We start from the raw sequence: 16967 nt of genomic DNA on the forward strand, positions 1-16967 counted from the left end.
ACCTACCTGCCTTTTCCTCACAACCCTTAATTCCACTACTCTGCAAAAATCTCTCTAACTGTGTCTTCAATATATTCAATGAGGTATCCTCTACTGCTTCCCTAGGCAGAGAATTCCACAGATTCACTACTTTCTGGGAAAAGCAGTTTCTCCTCATCTTCATCCTAAATCTATTCCCCTGAATCTTGAGGCTATGTCCCCTAGTTCTAGTCTCACCTACCAGTGGAAACAACCTTCCTGCCTCTATCTTGTCTACCCCTTTCATAATTTTATATGCTTCTATAAGATCCCCTCTCATTCTTCTGAATTCCAGCGAGTATAGTCCCAGGTGACTTAATCTCTCTGCATAGGCTAACCCCTCTGTCTCTGCCCTGTTTTCACGCAGCAGATTCTGGATCGCAGCAACTCCTGGTCCACAAGAACACAAGGAAATAGGAGCAGGAGTAGGCCATTCAGCCCCATCAAGTCTGTCCCACTGTTCAGTATGATCATGGCTGATCCGCACTAGCCTCAACTCCTCTTCTGTGCCACTTCCCTATCACCTCCAACTCCTCAATCATTCCAATATTTATCCATCTCCACATTAAATATATCTAGTGATCTGGCTCCACCACCCTCGGGCAGGGAAGTCCACTACCCTCTGAGAGAAGAAATTCCTACACAGCTCGGTTTTAAGTAACCGGCCACTTACTTTGTAACTTTGTCCCTTTGTTGGAGACTCTCCCACTTGTGAACAACATCTCAACTTCTACCCTGTCAAGCCCCCTTCACATATGATTGAATAAGGTCACCCCTTATTCTAAATTCCAAGGACTACAGACCAAAACTGTCCAGACTTTCTTGGTAGGACAACCCTCTCATTCCTGGAGTTGCCCTGGTGACTGCCTCCAATGCTACCATGTCCTTTATTTAGGTAAGGGGACCAAAACTGTGCAATACTCCAGGCCTCACCTGGAGGTCGCTGGTTCCCTTCCTGCCCACTTCTATATGGCCTCGGTTTACTGCCCCTTCTTTGCATTTATGTAGCATCGTACATTATCTTAGACTTTTACCAAAACATATTGTAGTTGAGGTTCTTTTTGATTGTTTAAAAAAAAAGGAAAGTTCTTTCTGTACACAGAGATTTGCTGTGCTCTGTCACAATGTTGTCTATAAGGGGGACAGAAGCTAATTAGATTGTTATTGGCAAAAGGAAATTTGACAAATAATTGAAGAGGGGAAATATTCCAGGGCTTTGGAAAAAGATATGCAGCCAGAAAACATTTTTATCCCAATTTTAAGTAGCTCCATCACTGTCAGCCCTGCCTTCAGATGCCAGGTCTTTGAGCTCTGGAATTCCCCACCCAAGCCTCTGAGCCTTTCCTTCCTCCATTAATACATTCTTTATAATTCTTTATAATTGCTTCTTTGACCAAACTTTTCTCATCTGCACTGAAACTGCCTTTCGTGGCTCAGTATCACATTTTTTCTACTCTGCTTCCTCTGAAATGTCCTGGGATGTTTTGGGTTGGGCCAGGGATTGGAAAGTGATCGGCTCAAGTTGGCCTTCGACCTGTGAACCAGGTTACCACACACAGCCTTCGTTTCACAACAGCTGAGCTGATTCCTTTACATGTCTTAAAGAGGAGGTAACAAAGTTTCACTGGCTTGATTTTGGGCTGAGAGGGCTATCCGCACAGAGGAATTGACTACCACGTGCCCACATTCTCTGATGTTTTGACGAACAGGAAGTGAACTAGCTGAACAGGCAGTAGGGTGTTGAGCTACTTCCTTGCAGCGCCAGAGACCTGGTTTCAATCCCAACCTCGGGCGCTGTCTGCGTGGAGTTTGCGCGTTCTCCCTGTGACCATGTTGGGTTTCTTCAGGGTGCTCCGGTTTCCCCCAACTCCCCAATGTCGTGTGGGTTGTAGGCTAATTGGCTGCTGTAAATTGCCCCTAGTGTATGGGTGAATGGTAGAATCTGGGGGAGTTGATGAGAATGTGAGGAGAATGTAAAAAAAATGAGATTAATGTAGGATTAGTGTAAATGGGTAATTCTTGGTCAGCATAGACTCAATGGGCCAAAGGGCCTGTTTCTGTGCTGTATCTCACTATGACTATGAAACATACAGCTTTTTAGAGGGTTTGGCAGAATCACTATTGCAAACGATCTGGAACTGGACAAGGAATCCTCGGGATACGTGAGTGGCCATTTAGGAGAGAGTTCACTGAGAGGGTGGTGAGGCCCTCACTACTGGCTACCCCCTTTCATGGATGTTGGGCCACAAGTTGCCCGATGTCCAACCATTGCTTCTTCTCAGCACAAGTCAGCCTCAGTTGGATCCTGGGCCTTGAACAAGTTCAGAAGATGTCCTTCCCTAATACAACAACATGCATTTATGTAGCTCCTTTATCAAAGTAAACGTTCCCAAGATGCTTTACAGCAGCATTCTCAAACCACATTTGGTACCAGGTCACATAAGGAGATAGGAGCAGTAGTGAAGGTCACTAAAAGAATGCCTTAAAGGAGGAGACTTGGGGTTGTGACCCAGGTGACCATAAAGTTCAAGGATTAGAATCATTCTGAATAAATCTCCACTTTGTGGTTTGATGATTTTATTTTAATATTGCACCACCTGCTAGTGGCCATTTCTCTTAGTTCAGTGCTAATCGACCTGACGGGATATTGAGCTGTGATCTAGGACATTGTATGAGGTTCTTTAGAATAGTGAATTGCAGAGAGCAATTCATAACAATTAAAACAATTCCCAGGGTGTGACATAACAATTCCATCCCCGACCGATGACTCAAGCCCACCTCCGCACCGTGTATGTACAACCCGTAATCTGTCTGTTTTCCCGTCACCTATTTCATTAGTTATTAAATCCATTAGTAGTGTCAACAGCAATCTCTGGTATCCCATTCCATAAAATGATTCCTATTCACATCTGAGCTTTGCCAGCTCTGGATTCCAAGAGGATTCATCACAAGACCAGCCCTCAATATCCTGCCATTGGTCTTCCAATGTATCCATCATCGTGGTATGCCTCGACTGATTGGAGAATGAGCAAGAGTCTTGCATTTCTAATTGGATGATGATTGTCAATGGAATGGACTACCTTTTCCCATCTGTGATAGGTTAGCAACGGATAAAGAAAAACATTCAAATAAAGTAAAATGGACACAATTGTGTTTAAGGATCTTGAGTAATCCATCCAAGTAGTGCTTAAAGATCAATCTCTACTTCCGAGAGACTCCAAGGCAAAATTGAATCTTATTTCTATACCTAACTTCCTATTATTTTTATATCTAAATCTCCAACTGTTTAAGGGTTCTTCTTATCATGGATTCACAAGAATGCTGCATGTATTCTGATAACAAGTGATGAGTCTATGTCAGGCTTAACATTGCCGTTCGCTGTGGACTGACTATATAATGTACAGCATTTTCTACCCGCTTTCTACATTGACTTTTGCAGGCAAATTTTGAACCTATTTCTGTAATATAGCACTTCGTGTATTGTAGACTTAACTTTTGCAATAAAAACGGTCTTTGTTTTCTAAACCAAACATAACTTCATTTGAATGGCACCAGGTCATTTTGTTACTCGAGACACACGAGACTGCAGATACTGGAATCTGGAGCAACAAACAAACTGCTGGAGGAACTCAGCGGCTCGTGCAGCATCTGCGGGAGGGGAGAGAAACTGTCGACATTTCAGGTCGAGACCCTACGTCAGTCCAACACTCACACTTGATTGTACTGAGCATGAGCTGTATTGTTGGAAGAACTATCTTTTAAGATGAGCTGCAGAACAAGATGCTGCCTGCTGTCTCAGCTGGGTTATCTGGAAGAAGAGTTATCTGGGCCAATACTTATCCCTCAATTAACATCACTATGACATCACTAGAATCCTCAGCACCAACTTTCTCTTCCCACTGTCTGATCTGATGAGTACCACTTTCCTCCCTCATATATCTATATTTATCGTCACATTGCTGTTCATGGGAGCTTGCTGTGTGCATACTTACAACCACGTTTCCTGCATTACCACTTGCTTTGTTTCCAAAGAGCTCGATTGGGTTATATTGAAAAATAAGCTCAGTATAAACTTGTTTGCTGAAAAGCACAATATAAATTTAAATTTTAATGCTTTCTCCCAGGATTTGAAATGAAACACATTTGTCACCACTGAACTAATTTTGTACCAAAGAATAAGCAAATAAAACTTAAAACATCAACAGAAGTATTTTTAGAAACTCCCTTTGCTACTGCAGGATTTGGGTCAGTGAGATGTAGTTATTCCATCTCTTTTGCTTGTTTGTTCTGTTGATTGAATCAGTACTTTGGATATACTCAGTAGCTACTCAGTTTAACTTAGCACCAGCTATAAGCAAATACCTCAGTGACCCTTCGAGTCATAGAGCAATACAGCACAGACCAACCAGTCCATGCCGACCACAGTGCCCACCCAACTAGTACCAATTTCCTGCGTTCGGCCCATATCCCTCTAAGCCCTGCCCCTCCATGTACCTATCCAAGTGCTTCTTAAATGACACTATTGTACCTGCCTCAACCACTTCCTCTGGCAGCTTGTTCCATATACTCAACACCCTCTGTGAGGAAAAGATGCCCCTTGGGTCCCTTTTAAATCTTTCCCCTCTCACCCTAGACCTATGCCCCCTAGTTTTGGACTCCCCAACCCTGGGAAAAAGACTGTTACCGTCCACCTTGTCTATGACTCTCATAATTTTAAACACTCCTAAAGAATGCTGAGGTCCAATGAATGGTCACCTCTTTGAAGCACATAGGTAACAGAGCTGAAGCCAAGGTGCTCTGGGTAAAGGGGGTGTCCTGACCGATTTGATGTCTCAGCAGCCAATCTCCATCAACCAGCTCCAGTCATTTGGGATCACGGCCAACAGAGGAAACGTTTCCTGATGTCCTTCACAGATGTCCTTCCAGCAGCACAGGGTCTGCTTCTGTACTGTTTGTTCTAGAGATGTGCAGGGTAAGTTTTTTTACACAGAGAGTGGTGGGTGCCTGGAACAGTCTGCCAGGGGAGTTGATAGATCAGACACAATTGTGGAATTTAAGAGGCATTTAAGTAAGCACATGAACCTACAGAGAATGGAGGGATATAGACCACGTGCAGGCAAGTGGGATTAATTTAATTTGCCATCAAGGATCGGCACAGACATTGTGGGCCGAAGGGCCTGTTCCTGTGCTGTACTGTTCTATGTTCCATGTTCTAAACACTGAAGCTGATGGAAATCTGAAATCAAAGTTGTGATTCCAACTGAAAAGCCTGGTTATCTGAACTCAGTGAAGAGTCCTGAGGCTGTACGGTGCATCTGGACTGATCCTCAGCTTCCGGGTCCCCTTCACTGTAATTCCCCATCCCATTCCCACTCTGACCTCTCTGCCTTTTGCACTGTTCCAACAAAGCCCAAAGGAAGTCCGAGGAAGGCAAGGAAGTGTTCACCTTCCACTGTCTCCCAACTCCACTCCTGCTCCCCTCCCCTACCTGACACCACCTGCCTGTCATCTTACACCCCTCCTCAGTCCACCAATCACCTCGGACTCCTTTCTCACCACTCCCCCTCTCCTCTTTATACCAGCCATCTCCCCTCTCCACTCTCAGTCCTGATGCGGGGTTTCAACCCGAAATGCCGACAATTCCTTTCCCCCCCCCACAGATGCTGCTCGACCCGCTGAGTTCCTCCAGCAGATTGTTTGTTGCTGCAGATTCCAGCATCTGCAGCCTCTTGAGTCTCCGAGGCAACTAAGTAAATGGATAAAGGCAGAGCAGTAGACATGGTTAACTTGGACCTTGGCAAGGCTTTTGACAAGGTCCCGCGTGGTAGGCTGTCTAGAAGGCATAAGGAATCGGAGGCATGTTGGCAAACTAGATCCAAAATTGGCTCAGTGATAGAAGGAAGAGGGTGGTGAGTGTTTTGCTGACTGGAAATCTCTAACAAGTGGTGTCCTGCAGGGATGGGGCTGGGACCCCTGTTGTTTGTCATGACTTTCATGAGAATGTAGGTGGACTGATTGGTAAGTTTTCAGACAACACAAAAATTGGTGAAGTCATGCAGAGTTTCGAAGGTTGTCTAAGGATCCAGCGGGACATGGACCAGCTGGAGCATTGAGTGAAGCAATGGAATTTAATCCAGACAAGTTCAGGGTAATGTACTTCGGGAGTGCAACTTCTGGTAGGATATATAGAGGAAATGGCAGGGACCTTAGGAGTGTTGGTGTACTGAGAGACATTGGAATGCAAGTCCACAGGTGGATAGGGTAGCAAAGAAGGCATTTGGTATGCTTGCCTTCATAGACTTGAGTACAAGAGATGGAATGTCATATCGCAGTTGTACAAAATATTTGTTGATGACCGCATTTGGAGTATTGTGCAGACTTCTGGTCGCCACACTACAGGAAGGATGTGGTAGCACTAGAGAGAGTGCAGAAGAGATTCACCAGGCTGTTGCCTGGAATGGAGGGATGTAGTTACAAGGAGAGATTGGGTAGACTGGGTTTATTCTCACTGGAGCATAGGATACAGAGGGATGACCTTATAAAGGTTTATAAAATTTTGAGGGGCATAGTTAGGACAGATAACCAGAATCTTTTTCCCAGGACAGGGGAGCCTAGAACTAGAGGGCACAGGGTTAATGTGAGAAGGGAGAAACTTAAAGGAGATCTGAGGGGTAAGCTTTTCACACAGAGGGTGGTGAATATCTGGAACGAGCTGCCAAGGGAGGTGGTGGAGGCAGATACAATCGCAATGTTTAAAAGGCGGTTGGACTGGTATTTGGAAAGGAAAGGAGTCGAGGGATACAGGCCTAATGCAGGTAAGTGGGCTTAGCATAAATAGGCATCAAGGACGGCATGGGTGAGGTGGGTTGAAAGGGCCCGTTTCTGTGCTGTCATTGTCGTCATGGCTAACCCTCGAGGTCGAGGATGATGGTCTTCATTCCATTGATCTATTTATGGGCTCTCAAGTGGCTTATGAGTCCAATCTTAGAGTAGCCCACAGAGCGAAGACATCGGTGCGTGTATTTGTTTAACGTGTACTTGATGTTGCACTACAAAAAGCACACAACACTTCACAAATCAACCAGCTAATTCCAATGGCATGGAAGCCACGACAATTGGAGCTGATGGATTTGTTGCAGCCTTCATCTGTGCTGTATGATTCTATGACTCCATGAAGACCACCTCACTTGTGACAAAGAGGAAGAAGAGAGTTCCAGCAACAGATGGGTCACACGTGAGGCCCAATAACTACCAGGCTTCTGCCATCACAACACAGACGCCTCATGAGGAAATTCTCTGAAGATACTGTTAACATGAATGCACTTAGAGAGATAAATCCTTTAGAATCCAGGCCACTTTACTGCAACGTTGTTCTTGGGCATTAGGACTTCAAGAGAACTCTGCAGAAAAAAAAACGACAAATAAAACCAACCATTGTCAATGCCATTCCGATATTTTCTGTGCATGGTGGTTGTCCTAAAAATGCTCTGAGCATTATCGGTGTTTATTTTTAGATGCAAGGACATGAAACACATGAGGAGAACCTGAAGAGATCCTGAAGGGCAAGCAACTAAAAATACCCCATGGCAACACATGTGACCAGGTGCCAGTGATACCGCACACCATTGCCACCTTCCCCTGACAGGCTGCATCAATCATGCTTCTTAAAGGGCTGTTCTACCTTAATCACCCGTCTTTCAGATAAGATATTAAACCAAGTCCTGGTCAATACCCATCACTCAACCATCAACTCAAACAATGACGGCAGTTCAGATGTACTTCAGGTGTGTTTTCCCCCTTTCCTCACTCCCCCCATCTCCTCATGATCCTCCTCCTGTCCTCCCATTTTTGTCCCCTTTCCCAGCACCCACGTCCTGTCGCCAATCACCCATCTTTGCCCCATCTCCCCCTCCCCCCCTGGTTCCATCCACCCACTACACAGTTCACACACAGGCTGCCCCCTTCAATATCTCATCCTGGTTCCACCTGCCGTACACCTCTCCCCTAATGGTTCCCATTCTCACCTCCTTTCCTATCACATTCCAACACTGGCTGCCCGTTGTGTTCCTGCTTATCTCCCTCCAGCAGCCGTCTCCAACCTTCACCCTCCCTTCCCCCCATCTCGCTCCATCTGCCTCTCTCCAGTTTTTTTGTCTACCTCCATCTATCATTCACCCACCTCTGTCTCCATACACCACCCCCTCCCCTTCCCTACCTGCCCATCATACTTCACCCCTCCTCAGTCCACCAATCAACTCTGGCCCCCATCTCAACACCTCCCCTCTCTTCTTTATACCGGCCACTTCCCCTCTCCGCTCTCAGTCCTGATGCAAGATTTCGACCCGAAATGTCGACAATTCCTTTCTTCCCACAGATGCTGCTCAACCTGCTAATTTCCTCCAGCAGATTGTTTGTTGCTCGCCGATTGTAAAGTGTTTTAGGCGTTTGTAAGATTGGAGCATGGGGTCTCAATCACCATTCCTCTCCCAACCAAAAGCCAAGGGGCATCATTCTCCTCACCGTGGTTCCCTCAGGATCAGAATCACTGACTTATATGACGTGAAATTTGTTGTTTTGCAGCAGCAGTACAGTGCAAAGATATGCAATTAAAATAAATTACAAAATAAGTAAATAACGCAAAAAAAAGGAATAACGAGGTAGTGTTCATGGGTTCATGGACCATTCAGAAATCTGATGGCGGAGGGGAGGAAGCTGTTCCTGAATCGTTAAGTATGAGTCTTCAGGCTCCTGTACCTCCTCCCCGATGGTAGTAACAAGAAAAGGTCATGTCCCAGATGGTGAGGGTCCTTAGTGATGGATGCCACCTTCTTGAGGCACCAACTCTTGAAGATGTCCTCGATGGTGGGGAGGGCTGTGCCCGTGATGGAGCTGGCTGAGCCTCTTGCAATCCTGTGCATTGGAGCCTCCATACCAGGCTGTGATGCAACCAGTTGGAATGCTGTCCACCATAAATCTATAGAATTCTGTAAGGGTCTTTGGTGATGTACCGAATCTCCTCAAACTCCTAATGAAGTAGGATCACTGGCGTGCATTCTTCATGATTGCATCAATGTGTTGGGCCCGGGATAGATACGCCAAGATGTTGATGCCCAGGAACTTGAAGCTGCTCACCCTTTTCACCGTTGATCCCTCAATGAGGACTGGTGTGTGTTCTCCCAACTTCCCCCTCCTGAAATCCACAATTAATTCCTCGGTCTTGCCGACGTTGAGTGTGAGGTTGTTGTTGCAACACCGCTCAACCAGTGAATTCAATTCAAGTGAAAGAGTTATTTTGTTATCAATCCAGATAGTACGGTCTCAACACTTTTCAGAATGTGCGCATTTGAATGAGATTACCCTCATTCTCCTAAACTGCAGTAAGTAAAAGCCCATCTGAGTCTGACAGGAATTTTCAGTACGTGAGTAAAGGTCTATTTGAGAATTTTCAGAGTAAAAAAATTGTTTTTTGTTTCAAAATTAGAAACCTAATTTATCCATTGAGTCATAATCAGTAGGTTTCCAAAATGTGTCACTGAGGGTTAGATCATCAGCTAACTGTGGCTTCCAACTCGTACTGGACTAAGCAATAAAGATTGTGTGCAATTCTGGTCACCTCCATTACATGAAGGATCTGGAAGCTTTGGAGAGGGTGCAGAAGAGGCTCACCAAGGTGCTGCCTGGATTAGAGGGTATGAGCTATAAGGAGAGTTTGGACAAACTTGGGTTGTTTCCTCTGGAGTGTCAGAGGCTGCAGGGAGATCTGATAGAAGTTTACAGAATTATGAGAGGTGTAGATAGGGTAGGCAGTCAGAATTTTTTTTCCCTAAGGTAGAAATGTAAACTACTGCAGGACATGCATTTAAGATGATACAGGGAAAGTTTAAGGGAGATGTGTGGTGCGAGTTTTTTTACACAGAGAGTAGTGGGTGCCTGGAACAGGCAGCCAGGGATGGTGGTGGAAGCAGATACAGTGGTAGCATTTAAGAGGCTTTTGCATAGACATGAATATTCAGGAATGGAGGGATATGGATCATGTGCAGGCAGAAGGGATTTAGTTTGATTTTATATCGTGTTTGGTGCAGACATCGTGTTCCGCAGGGCTTGTTCCTGTGCTGCACTGTTGTATGTTTCAGCATGGCTTCCAACCCTTGCTTTAATAAAGCATTAAAGATGTGGGCCAGCTCAAGGTGTCAGATACGAGTGAGGCTAACGGTCTCAAATGATGCAAATACAAAAGCAAGAGTAGCCATTCCCCTTCTGTCTGCATTCAAACTCCTGAACACCAAGAGGCACACTACCGCGCACTGTATCTCTCTTTCTCTCTCTCAACTCACACTAGTATCGTCATGTTTATTTTGTCATGTAAGTTATGTACAATTTATGTTAACTTAAGTTGATGTTAACTGATGTTTGTAATGTACTGTGCTGTTGTTGCAAAAAGTTAATATTCATGGCTTTTATACCCTGGGAATGTATACCCATGACAATAAACTTGAACTTGAAGTTATGAGAAGAAAATAACCCAGGTGTGGTGTATGTAATATTGGTTAAAAATTGCAGCAAGTGACCAATTTGTTTCAGCGATGTTTCAGTCAGAATTTCCAGAGACTGCCTGTCTCTGTAACAAATGCTGCTTTGCACCATGTAAGCTCTTCTATAAAGTACCCCGTTTGTTAGCTTCAATTATCAGCTATCCACCGTTATCTTATTAGGGAAGTGAGTGAAGAAGAGACCGAGTTGGGAAGGAAGGGAGGGAGGGAAGGAGGAAGGGAGGGAGGGAGGGGGGTGAGGGAGGAAGGAGCACTCAATAGCACCTCTCTAAACTTCAGCATGTCCCAAACCACTTTACAGAAATGGAGTATTTCTTTGAAACAGGACAATTTGTGCAGGGGAAGCTCCACAAAGAGTATTGCAAAAGATGACCAGATTAACTTTATCGGGTTTTGCATTAATTTTAAGCATTCGCAGCAAACCGAGGAGAACATTACTTCTTTGATGAACACTGTCAGATACTCAAAGCCTACCTGAGAGGGCAGATCTGAAAACAGGAGTTGTCATTTCACTTGCACAGCTGGAGAGTGCCTTCTGATCGTGCTGACCTTCCACCAGAAATGATGGTAAATAGCATGAAATGAGCCTGCCCTCACTCACATTATCAGCTTGACAAGCACAGCTAATATGTACCAAAAAACATTTTTCAGTGTAGAACCTCCTGGTCAAAGCTCTTGTGAAACATACAGCTTAATTAAGAGTATTGACTATGTAATCCACAAATTAACTCATTAGATGTGAAGTTCTTAACTCCTCCTCGCCATCTGTCTTACTGTAAACTGCAATACTCCTGGTCTCCAATTTATACTTTAATTATGAGGGCAAATCAACTTGTGACTCAGTGTGACCAGTTCAGACAAAGAGTCTTCAACCTGAAACATCAGCTGTGTTTCTCTTCCCACAGATACTGAGTAGTTCCTGCATTTACTGCTTTAATCTTGCAATGCAATCCCTTTAGCTTTGTTGGTTGTAAATTATGGAAAAGGTGCGAGACTAAAAAGAGAGGTAAACATTACAGCACAGTACAGGCCCTTCAGCCCACAATGTTGTGCCAACATTTTATCCTGCTCTAAGATCCATCTAACCCTTCCCTCCCACATAATCCTCCATTTCTCTATCATTCATGTGTCTATCTAAGAGTCTCTTAAATATCCCTAATGTATCTGCCCCACAACCTCTGCTGGCAGTGCGTTCCACGCACCCACCACTCTCTGTGTAAAAAACTTACCCCTGACATCCCCCTTATATCTTCCCCCTTATAATTATGCCCCCTCGTGTTAGCCATTTTCGCCCTGGGAAAAAGTCTCTGACTGTCCACTCGATCTATGCCTCTTATCATCTTGTACACCTCTATCAAGTCACCTCTCATTCTCCTTCTCTCCAAAGAGAAAAGCCCGAGCTCACTCACCCTATAGGGAAGGGAGGGAAGGGAGGGAAGGAATTATTCTTTTATTAATTATTCTTTTTTGAGATGTGGATGTTGTTGGTAAGGCTGCCACTTATAGTCCATCCATATTTGCCCCCACTGAACCAATTGTTTTCCGAGACTATTTCAGAGAGCCATTGTGGGTCGTGGGTTCACATGTAGACCAAGGTTGGTACGTGACACAGGTTTCCTTCACTGTAGGCCACCGGTGAACCAAACGGCTTTTCTTCAACAGTCCGGTGGTCACATGGTCACTCTTGCTTCCTATTCTGGAATTATTTAATTATTTGGACTTCCGTTCACTGGTTGCTGTGTCGGGATTTAATTCAGGATTTTGGATGAATATCACCTTCCAGCAAATCACCTTCCATGGAAAACCAAGTTTTGTGACATTGGTAATAACTCAATTATTGCCCTGATTGGAAAAAAAGACTTGAATTTCTATCACATCCTTCATAGCTTCTGGAGTGCCTCAAAATGATTCATTTTGTCTATGAAGTATGTTTAAGAACATAAGAAATGGAGTAGGCTATCTGGCCCTTCATGCTGCTCCACCATTCATCAAGATAGAGTCATGGAGTTATACAGCATGGAAGCAGGCCCTTTGGCCCAACTTGTCCATGCTGACCAAGGTACCTAGCAGAGCTAGCCCCATTTGCCTGTGTTTGGCCCATATCCCTCTAAACCTTTCCTATCCATGAACCTGTCCAAGTGACTTTTAAACCTCAGATGGTCTCTTCAGGTAGAAGATGTGTCATCGTCACCTCAGTACCATTTACCTGCCCTATCTCCATATCCCTTGATTACATGAATATCGATCAATCTCTATCAATGACTGAGCTTCCGCTGCCACCTGTGGGAGAGAGCGACAGAGGATCACAGCCCTCTAAATGATGAAATTTCTCCTCCTCATCAGTCCTAAATGACCTATCCCTTATCCTCAATTGTGCCCCATGGCCCTGGATTCCGTAGAGGCAACGTCCTTCCTGTATCCAGCCTGTGCATCTCCTTGAAGGCTGTTGTGAGAATGAAGTGCAGTTACTACTGTGGGTGTCATGGCACCAATCTACAGACAGAGCATTTCCTATGTTAACCACTGGGAAGAGCTCGGGCAGTGGAAACTGGGGAACACTCCCACCAGAAGGCTCCATCCCAAGTGACACATCATGCTGACTGGGAAATATACCCCTTCTCTTTCATTGTCATTGGGTCTAAACTCTGGAGCTTATCCACCCCGTGAGAACCATGGGGACGCCTTCTCCAATGTGAACTGCAGCAGTTCGAGAAGTTGTCTGACATCACTCTGAGGGGCAATTAGAGATGGAGAATAAATGTGTGTTTTGTCAGCAATCTTCACCTCTTACAAATTAATAAGAAGGCAAGGTATTAGCTGAAATGTCAACTGTCCATTTCCCTCCGTAGATGCTGCCTGACCCGCTGAGTTCCTCCAGCATTTTGTGTGTTGCTCCAGATTCCAGCATCTACAGTCTCTTGTGTCTCCTGGCTTTTAGCTGCCATGTTCTGCTTGAGGAGTAAAAGAAAAACTTGCATTTTTATAGCACTTTTCATGACCTAAGCACACTCCAAAGCAGTATACATCCAATGAACTGTAGACATGGTTATATGGTAGCCAATTTGTGCATAGCAAGCTCCCAGAGACTCAAACCCATCAGATAATCAGTGCTATTGATGTTAATTTTGGGATGACTATTGGCCAGGATACCTGGAAAATGCCCCAACTTCCACAAAATAGAATTCCATGGGATCTGTAATGTCAGCTAATGATGGAAGATGAAGCCTTGGTTTAATGGGGACACTAGAGACTGCAGATGCTGGAATCTGGAGCAATGGCCAATCTGCTGGAGGAACTCAGCGGGTTGTGTGACATCTGGGGGAGGAAAGGAATCGTCAACATTTCAGGTCGCAAACCTGATGCAGGGTTTCAGCCCGAAACGTCGACAAATCCTTTACCCCTACAGATGCTGCTCGACCCGCTGAGTCCCACTGGCAGATAGTTTGTTGGTTTAGTACTTCACCCGAAAGGCAGCTTCCCTGAAAATTCAGAAACTAGTGAATTATCAAATTAATATTTTCCTTGTGAGGGAGGGAAGAAGCTTCCTTACACACTTGTTGGAGCATGGAATGTATTGACACAGGCAACTGCTGAGATGGAGCACACTACCATATCAGACTGTTAATCAGGTTTGGCTCTTGACACAAGGAGGGGTGGCAATGAATATCTTCAGGATTAAGAAAGAAGTACAGACATAGAGGAGACGTTTCCACTTGGAGACCAGAACCTGGGAACATAGATATGAGGTGGTAACTAATAAATCTAGCTGGGCACTCAGGGATAGCCTCTTCATCTGGAGAATGATAAGAAGATAGAATTGGCTATCACATAGGGGCCAAATACATTGATTCATACAAAGGCAAATGAGGGAGAAAGGACCAGGTAAGCGTGGGAGGATGCTGGGGTACAGCATAGCATAGAGTAGTTGGGCAGAATGGCCATACTGAGATCTTGAAATAATTCATAATAATTTAATAGAATTTTATAAGTTATAAGATGAATAGATAGCGTAGACAGTCAGAATCCTTTTCCCGGGGTAGAAATGTTAAGTACCAGAAGACATGCATTTAAGGTGAGAGGGGGAGAGCTTAAAGGGAGTGTGCGGGGCAAGATTTTTACACAGAGAGTGGTGGGTGCACTCGGTCTCCTCGTCCAAGTCGTTAATGTATATCGTGAACAGTTGTGGGCCCAGCACCGACCCCTGCAGCACCCACTCACCACTGATTGCCACCAGAGAAACACCCATTTATCCCAACTCTCTGCCTTCTATTGGTTAACCAATCCTCTATCCATGTTAATACATTACCCCCAACTCCATGCATCCTTATCTTATGGATAAGTCTTTCATGCAGCACCTTATCAAATGCCTTCTAGAAATCCAAGTATACAACATCCACCCGTTCCCCTCAATCCACTGTGATCCACAGACAGGAGTTCGAATCTCACCATGGCAACTCAGGAATGAAAATCGAAGCAACGTTATCGAACTGGAATTTGAATATAAAGGCAGTCTCAATAAAAGTAACCTTGAAGGTACTGAATTGTGATTAAAAACTGATTTGGTTTACCATTGTTGTTCAGGGAAGGAAATTCGGATAGCACAGGGGCATGGTTAGTGAAGTTAAGTGTCCTACAGCTCCAGTGACCCCAGGTTTCGGTCTCGATGCTGTCTGTGTGGAGTTTGCACGTTCTCCCTGCGAATGGATGGATATCCCCCCAGGTGCTCCGGTTTCCTCCCACAACCCAGAGACGTGCGGGTTGGTAGGTTAATTGGCCGCTGTATGTTGCTCCTACTGTGTGGGTGAATGGTAGAATCTAGGGGATGGGGGGAGTTGATTAGACTGTGGGGAGAAACAGGGGAAGTTAATGGGGGAATAGGATAGCTCTGAGAGTTGGCATAGGCTTGATGGGCCAAATGGCCTCTTTCTATGTCATAAGAAAATTTGAAAAATATGGAAATCTGCCATCCTTACCTGGTCAAGCCTCTACCTGACTCCGGACATACCAGTATGTTTGACCATTAAATGCCCATCAAGGATCCAATGATGGATGGACAGACACATACAAATCCCATCAATGAAAAAACAGTTGGTCTTCAAGTGAACATGGTACAAACAATGTGATACAGCCTCCTAAGGTAGTAACAATCCACCAACCTAAAGATGGCACTTCACACACTCACAGAGATGAACTTTTGGTAAGAGCAGAATTTCTTATCACTCTGAGATATTCCTGCAAGTTACAGCTTCCTGATTAAGATGGTGTGAACATCTCCATATTTCCCACCCAGTGAAATGATAACAGGGATGGTAAAGTTATTTAAGACATATTGTACAAATTAATCCATTCTCACTTGAACTTCAGTTACAGTGATCTGTTCACGTGATCTTGATCAGTTAGGGAACGGGGTCGATAAGATAAGATTTCTTTATCAGCCACATGTACATCGAAACACACAGTGAAAGGCATCTTTTGCGTAGGGTGTTCTGGGGGCAGCCCGCAAGTGTCACCACGCTTCCGGCACCAACATAGCATGCCCACAACTTCCTAACCCGTACGCCTTTGGGAATGTGGGAGGAAACCGGAGCACCCAGAGGAAACCCATGCAGACATGGGGAGAACATACAAACTCCTTACAGACAGCGGCCAGAATTGAACCTGGTCGCTTGCGCTGTAACAGATAAATGGCGACTGATGCATTTTGGAAAGTCAAACCAGCATAGAACTTCCACTATGAATGGTAGGGTACTTACGGAGTATAATAGAACAGAGGGACCTAGCAATACAAGTGCAATGTTTGTTGAAAATGGTGTCACAGGTAGACAGGGTGGTGAAAAAAGCATTTAGTATACTAGCCTCATCTGTCAAGGCATTGAGTATAGGTGTTGGGACATTATACTGCAGTTGTATAAGTCGCTGGTGAGGCCACACTTGGAGAACTGTGTATGGTTTTGGTCACACTCTTATAGGAAAGATGCTATTAAACTGGAAAGAGTGCAGAGAACATTTACGAGGACGTTGCCAGGATTCACTGGCCTGAGTTATAGGGAGAGGTTGGCCAGGCTAGGTCTTTATTCCTTGGAACGTAAGAGAATGAGGAGCAACCTTATAAAAGTGCTTTAAATTGTGAGAGGCATAGATAAGGTGGACAGTAACAGTCTTTTCCCCAAGGTAGGGGAGTCCAAAACTTAGGGCCATAGATTTAGGATGAGAGGGGAAAGATTTAAAAGGGACCTGAGGGGCAACTTTTTCACACTGAGGGTGGTGAGTGTATGGAACGAGCTGCCAGAGGGAGTGGGTGAGGCAGGTACAACAGTATCATTTAAGAAGCACTTGGATAGGTACATGGAGGGGCAGGGCTTGGAGGGATATGGGCCGAATGCAAGAAATTGGGACTAG

This window comes from Pristis pectinata, chromosome 16 (assembly GCF_009764475.1).
Source record: "Pristis pectinata isolate sPriPec2 chromosome 16, sPriPec2.1.pri, whole genome shotgun sequence".
In the NCBI taxonomy this organism is placed as follows: Eukaryota; Metazoa; Chordata; class Chondrichthyes; order Rhinopristiformes; family Pristidae; genus Pristis; species Pristis pectinata.